General features: G+C 38.5%; 1 pseudogene; it reads right to left on the reverse strand.

Moving 5' to 3' along the window:
* Window positions 1-415: 415 nt before the first annotated feature.
* LOC100469017 lies at window positions 416-757 on the reverse strand (annotated as a pseudogene).
* Window positions 758-7,378: the final 6,621 nt, after the last annotated feature.

A 7,378-nucleotide genomic window follows, 5' to 3' on the forward strand; every position in this document is an offset into this window, starting at 1 on the left:
GTAGGTCTGTGCTCTAGGATGAGCCAAAGAACAGAAATCTTAAATCTCATAAAGGATTTTTTTCACGTTCTTCTGAGTAGGGCATGGGGTTTCAGTGCCCCTAATGTTGATCCCTAACATTTTACCTCTTGAGACTTTACCTATAGATACAGAAAGAAGATGATAACATCAACATACAAGAATCAAAACCTTATGAGAGAACAACAATAAGCTCGTGGGTCATATACCACCCACCTCTTGAAGGTTGTAATGATAATGACTGATTTTTTTTTCTCCTGGAAAGTTAATATAATTTTGTTTGGTTTGGTTTAATTAAAATGTCAGAATATGTGAAAATGCTGCATTTATTTCTCTTAATACACTAAAAATAGTGGAAGTTTTAAATTCTTCATGAATCCAAGCTGGGACATGACTACTACTGACAGGGTCTAGTCAACGCACTAATTCCAAGTTTGGTGACCATCAACAAACTGGTACCCGCGATTAAGGTCACAGGCATAATTCATCCAGAGCGGTGGAATCTCATTCCCATAATGCCAACAAAGGTTCCAGATATCATTAGGAAAACCCAAATGTTCCTCAGATCCTGAGGCAGCTGAGAAGCACCCAGGCCTGCTAAGCCACTGAGAAGAACCCCTGCAGCCAGTGACGGGACACTACATGCTTTCACATAGCCAATGATCCCACCGGAAGCAACCAGTGCTGCATAGTCAAAGCCAATCCACTGTAAAGGCACTGAAGGGCCAGAGTCCTGCATTGTTCTCTCTCACTCTGACTGGACAGAAACATACACCAGGACTGCACTGAACCACCTTCCCCTAGGTCTGCACTGGTGACGAGGGTGCGCAAGCCCCATGACTCCATTTTTTTACTGAAGTATTTTAAGATGATGAATTTTCCTCTAAAGTCCATTTTAACTACATCCCATAAATTCGAAAGTGTTTTATTACATTTTTTCTCCAGACAATGCAATTCCATTTTTTATTTCCTCTTCAACTTAGATTTTAAGAAAATGTTATTACAAACTCCAGCTAAAAGGGCCTTTTGGTTGTCTAGTTTCATTGCATGGTGATTAGAGAAGGTTTTACCTAAGATTCCTATTTATTTTTAATTCAGAATAGATTAAGGATTTTCTGGTGGCCCAAGAGATGGCCAGTTTTTCTAAATATTCCAAGGCTTATTCAAAATTAATAAAGTACAGAAATACCTTATCAATTAGCTCTGCCTTATTATTTATGTTATTTCAATATTCAATATACTTATTTTCATCCACTTGATCTGACATGGACCAAGAGAGGTGAATTCATGTCTCCCACTAGTGTTCTTATGTCTGTTTCCTGCTTTTATCACTTGTAATTAATGCTTTATGAATGTTTGGTGCACAGATATTCATAACTGTAATATGTCCATTGTGAGTTACACACTTCTGCACAATTAGGTTTTCTTTCTTAATATTCTGTTTGGCTGGAGTCCCTGGCTTATTTTTATTTGGGTTTTCTGGTCTGACCTTTTTAATTCTTTTATTTTCAGCCTTACTGAAGTACCTTCCTTTAGATGAGTCTGTGCCTTAATATTAGGTTGCATAATCCATCCTGGAGAGTCATTTATTTTAAAAACTAAGTTAAAGGGCACCTGAGTGGCTCAGTTGGTTAAGCATCAGACACTTGATTTTAGGTCAGGTCCTGATCTCAGGGTTATGAGATCAAGCCCCATGTCGGGCTCTGCACTCAGCTCAGAGTCTACTTGAGATCCTCTCCCTCTTACCTTCTCTCTGCTTGTGCGCTCTCTCTCTCTCTCTAAAATAAATCTTTAAAAAACACTAATTTAAGCCTTAAAAAAACAAAGTTAAGTCTTTAAAAAAATAAAATTAAGTTAGAGGCTCCTGGGTGGCTCAGTCGTTATGCGTCTGCCTTCAGCTCAGGTTATGATCCCCGGGGTCCTGGGATTGAGCCCCACATCAGGCTCCCTGCTCAGCGGGAAGCCTGCTTCTCCCTCTCCCATTCTCCCTGCTTGTGTTCCCTCTCTTGTTGTGTCTCTATCAGATAAATAAAACCTTTAAAAAATAAAATAAATAAAATAAAATAAAGTTAAACAAGCTAAGATAAGCCTTTTAACAGGTGACTTGATATAAAAGTTATGTTTCATCTTTGTTCCATCATATTATTGTATTGCATTTTCTGTGTCATTTTAAAGATTTTTTCATTATAAATTCTGTTTTCTTTGCTTTTTGTGTGTTGTCTGCTATTCAAGTTATGTATTTTTTCCTTTAGTTGTTACATTTATAATAATAATGTAATATTAGATCCTTAGTAATGTACTTCTTTTAACTACATCTCTAAGTTCTGTACTACAAGTAATGATTAAAAATTAGGATATTTCTTCTTCCTTTTCCCTCTCTTCTTTTGTCTGTCTCATCTGACTTTAGTTACTAATAGTGTTTATTTTTAATAAATTAAATGAGACAATAAATTTAATTTCTGACCTCCTTTCCCCCTTGCCTATCCAATTTTTGTTAGTTATATCATTTCTACATAGTAAAGACATATAACATTTATATTTCGTTCTGACATCTCAACCCCCGTATTTTTTTCCTACAGGCAAGTACATTCAATATTTATTCCCAGTCCGTTTGTCACAATTTACCTAGTTACTTAGTTGGCCAAAATTCAATGTCTAATAATTCCTTCTAGTATTCTCTGAGCTCTTGCATGTTCAAAACTATTCACAGAATAGACTTTATATTTTAAACAAAATGTCGTTGGTTAAACAATCTTTGGCTTACACTCTTTACTTAGGTATCTTGTTGCACTCCAGGCTTCTTGTATTGAAATGCTGCTCAGAAGATATATGAGTCTAGTATTTTGTTCTTCGAGGAATTTTTGTTTTGTTCCTGGGATGCTGTTGCAGTGGTGGCTTCTTCCTTCTTTATTTTTAGAGTCCAAGTACACATAGAGTTGACCATCCTGAATCCACTTTCGCAGTTTACTGGTATCCATTTAAAATCTTAAGCTTTACTTAAGCCCTGTGATCCTAGAAAACAGCAATGTTGAAAGAAAATCCCCCCACTCTTGTGTTCTAGGAAACTGCTTATTGCAAAGAACCACCACTCCATGCATGATTTAGATAATATGCATAGATTCCTCCTTACCTACCTGTGACAGGGCAACACAGACCTCCAAAATTCCCATTCTTTGCCTCATAAATGATTAGTTGAACTGTTTTGTCCTCACTGATCACTGATGAACAAAATACCTGCGAACTAAACTCTGGCTAGCTTTCTCTCCTTCTCCCACGTAGTACCTGAACTTTGACCCATCCTCTGCCTAAATCAGCATACAATCCCTCTTTAAAGGAGTGCAAGACAGTAGACTGACCTCGAGGTAAAATACCCTTTGATTTATTGTCTGATCATAGATATTTCTGCGCCTTCACAGGGAAACGTAAGTCTTGTCTTCATCCTAAGTGCTACTTGGGAAAATGTGCAAAGTTCTTATTTACATTCAAATCCTCAAATTCCCTGGTTTTCAATTTTGTCCCTTTAGATTAAACACAGAGGGGATGAAGCATGGAGATAGCATAGTGAAGAACCCAGGGTCCCTTTGCTGGGGTCCATCTTTATCCAATAATTTCCTTGTGTACTGTCCACTTGTTCTCTGCCATTCTCCCATTTCATGACATTTTTATCTTCCCTCAATGGTAAGAACAACTGAATCTGATTGATCTCTTAATCTTTTATCTCAAACCTAAAACAAGACTTTTGTGAATCAAAACTTTTGTCTTTCTCTATCTTTACTGTATCATCTTCCTTTTGAACTAATCGGTACCGAAAAGAAGTCACCAATGCCTACATGTGAAGTAAGGAAGTAGGAAGCAGAAATGACAGGAAAAAACAGAATAGTATCCTATGTGGCTGTGAGTTGGGAACTGTTTTCATTTACGTAATAGAAGTGCCTTGAGTCATCTACAGTCTCATCAATCCCTATTCCTCCGGGTAGTACAAATCTTAAGACATCTGAGTGAGTCTAGCGGGGAGGGTGTCTCCCAGCAACATCCTTGAACATCTCAAGTCCCAAGTTTTACAGGCAGTAAGGTGTGAGGTGAACCTATCCCAGATCCCTTTGTTACCATCTTCTACTGAAAACATCTGGCCAGATAATAACCAATTATTTTCTTCTCACCATCTTTTTTTTTCCTTCAGATCCCTAAGATACAGCTTACTGGACACTCTGTTTTCTGTTAATAGCTCATTTTCAACCCAGAATTGCATACATAATTCTCTTCCTTTTAAAATAGAAAATGTATGGTGACTAATATAACAAAATAAAAATTATATTTAAAAAATAAATAAATAAAATAAAATAGAAAATGTTTTTGCCTCTCCAAGTCTCTGTCTTCATCTATAAAATGGGGATGATTATATTTCCTTTATAGATGTCATACATATGACCCTATAATGAGAACATGGTGAGACTGAAGATTTGATCCCATTGTGAAAATCAGAAATGACTGTATCAATATCAGTTATAATTGTTTATAATATACAGTAATTCCCATGATTATAGAAATGTTTGCAAACAGGTCTGAGGAAACCTCTAAAAATACAAAGAAAAAAACTGGGAATGGTAGTTTTCCCAAAGCCCCGCTGATGCTGCCCTTCCTTCCCTGGGGCTGTGTGCACCATATTCCAGAATTCTGTCTCAAACAGGTACTCATGGAGCCTCACTTTGCAACTCAATTATCATTACAATAATATGATCAAGCTCAGCTGGCTGAAGTCCCTAGGGCCGTGACGTCTGTATCCAGCAAGGCAAAGCTATCAAATGACTTGTAGCTCAATGAGCAGCAGAGGTAAGGTTAGCACCTGTACTGTGTTATNATTACAATAATATGATCAAGCTCAGCTGGCTGAAGTCCCTAGGGCCGTGACGTCTGTATCCAGCAAGGCAAAACTATCAAATGGCTTGTAGCTCAATGAGCAGCTGAGGTAAGGTTAGCACCTGTACTGTGTTATATCTGCTGTTTGAATGGGGTGCCCCCTTAAGTCTAATGAGGAATTCCTACCCTCCTCGGAGAGGGCCTGCTTCTTCTTGAACTGGCTCTTATTTTTGCATCCAATCTTCGGAAAGAATGATTGGTGGGTGGAGGGGTTGTTTTGTTACGGCTTCTGTAGGTTTATTTTCAGCAGAAGCTGAGGAAAGAGGAAGGGAAGCCTGGAAACCAGCATAGGGTTTCTTTCTGATCCTGGGTGAGTGGGCTTCCTGATACCTCCATGGCTGTTTGATGTCCATCACTGTGGCGGATCACTGACTCATTTGGCCCAACTGGCTGACAGAGCCATCTGTTGTCAGGGAACCCAATTCAGGACAGTCTAGTCAGGCAGCAAAACAAAACACACCTCTAAATCAAAGGACAGAAGGAGAGCTGCAGTTATCTCCTGGTTTTTTTTTTTTAAATAAGGTTTTTCCTGCAAGCAGGTGGAAGCATGTACCTTACAGGGCTTTTGTGATTGGCTCTCAGCCAGTCTTATGCATTTTTCACAGCTGGCACCAAGATAAACTAATTTTTTTACTAAATTGACCCCTATTACTTTCANGTGGAAGCATGTACCTTACAGGGCTTTTGTGATTGGCTCTCAGCCAGTCTTATGCATTTTTCACAGCTGGCATCAAGATAAACTAATTTTTTTTACTAAATTGACCCCTATTACTTTCATTTTCAGAGCTTGCAACCAATTGATGGGATACAATTTAATACAATGCAATTAATGTTACAGCGTCCTCTGTAACAAAGCATCAAAAGAGAGAGAGAGACAAAATCTTTAAGTGCCCACCAGTGGGGGTAGGGGAATGGAAATTGGAAATATAGAAGACAACATGACCCTAAGAAAAAAGAGAGCTCTAAGAATATAAAAAGAATTTCTGCTGCCTATGCTGAAAAAGGGATTGTGAAAAATAAGACAATAAAGGATCAATAACTACACTAAGATGCTTCTTAAAATTCAAGAAATCTTTCCAAAGGAGGTAACATAGAAGTTGGGCCATGAGAAGTGCGGGAAGGAGGACACCAACCTGGCAGGGAATGGGAAGCCTATTCCAAGCCCAGGGGGACATCTGAGCAGGTGCAGAGGGCTGTGAAGAAGCCCGCCTGGCCCCAGGGTCTGGCGCCTGCCTTCACCACCCTGGCAGTTCCGCAACACCACCCTACTATGTAACATCTTCATTCACTCCTTTAGTTTTATATCAATTTGGACCCACATATTCCTATCTTATTCAATGGATTATAATCCTTTTCTAGCATTATTTTTATTGATACTCCAATCGCTCCAGATTGTGGACACCAGTAACCCCATCAGGCTGGTTTTGGTGTCCTCTTGTCAGGTCTCCAACATTCTTTGAGTAGTTTCTGACTTTCTTGAACAACTCATTTTGCATTTTATTAGCTTAAGCACTGGAATTCATCTTTCCTCTTGGGAGCCCTGGTCCTTTTTAGTGGAGAATGATATTTAGGAGCCAATATCCGAGTCCTAGCTGTGGTCATTGCTACTAGTTTTTCACTGCTTTCAACCTCTCTCAGTGTTCAGAGCTAGGAAAAACAATAAAAAATACACACACACTCACACACACATTTATTTCTGTATCTACCTATTTACATATTAAAAACAATGAATTTACCTGGTGATTCTAATTTGACTTCAACACTCCTGTGTTCATTCTAGCTGTCTCCCTCCCATAATTATAACTGCAACAGAGGAAAATCTGGCACCCATTATCATCAATATACTTATTTGCTCAGAGAACACACAATTATTTCAGAATTGTTTGTCCATACCACTATGAAAATCATTCCTACTAGAGTTCAGTATTCCTTTTTCTTTAGAGTAAAATTTAAAATCAGTAAAATATGCACATATTAATGGTATAATTCAATAAATTTTGGTAAATACCTGCATCCATGTAACTCACACGGCTATTAAGATATAGGAAATTTTGGGCGCCTGGGTGGCTCAGTCAGTGAAGCATCTGCCTTTGGCTCAGGTCATGATCTCAGGGTCCTGGAATCAAGCCCCACATCAGGTTCCCTGCTCAGCAGGGAGCCTGCTTTTCCCTCTTCCTCTGCCACTCCCCCTGCTTGTGCTCTTTCTCTCTGTCAAATAAATAAATAATATCTTTTAAAAAAAAAGACAATAGGAAGTTTCACCCTTGTAGAAAGGTCTCTGGACTCTTCCAGGGATATCCCTTGCCCTAGTAGGTTAAGGTTTTCTGTTCTAGAAATTCATACATATGAAATCATATAATGTTCATTCTCTTGTGTCTGGCTTCATTTGCTCCATATGAAGATCTATCCATGTTGTTGTAGGAGTCAGTAGTTACTTTCATTT

The sequence above is a fragment of the Ailuropoda melanoleuca genome, chromosome 6, assembly GCF_002007445.2.
Source record: "Ailuropoda melanoleuca isolate Jingjing chromosome 6, ASM200744v2, whole genome shotgun sequence".
Classification (NCBI taxonomy): domain Eukaryota; kingdom Metazoa; phylum Chordata; class Mammalia; order Carnivora; family Ursidae; genus Ailuropoda; species Ailuropoda melanoleuca.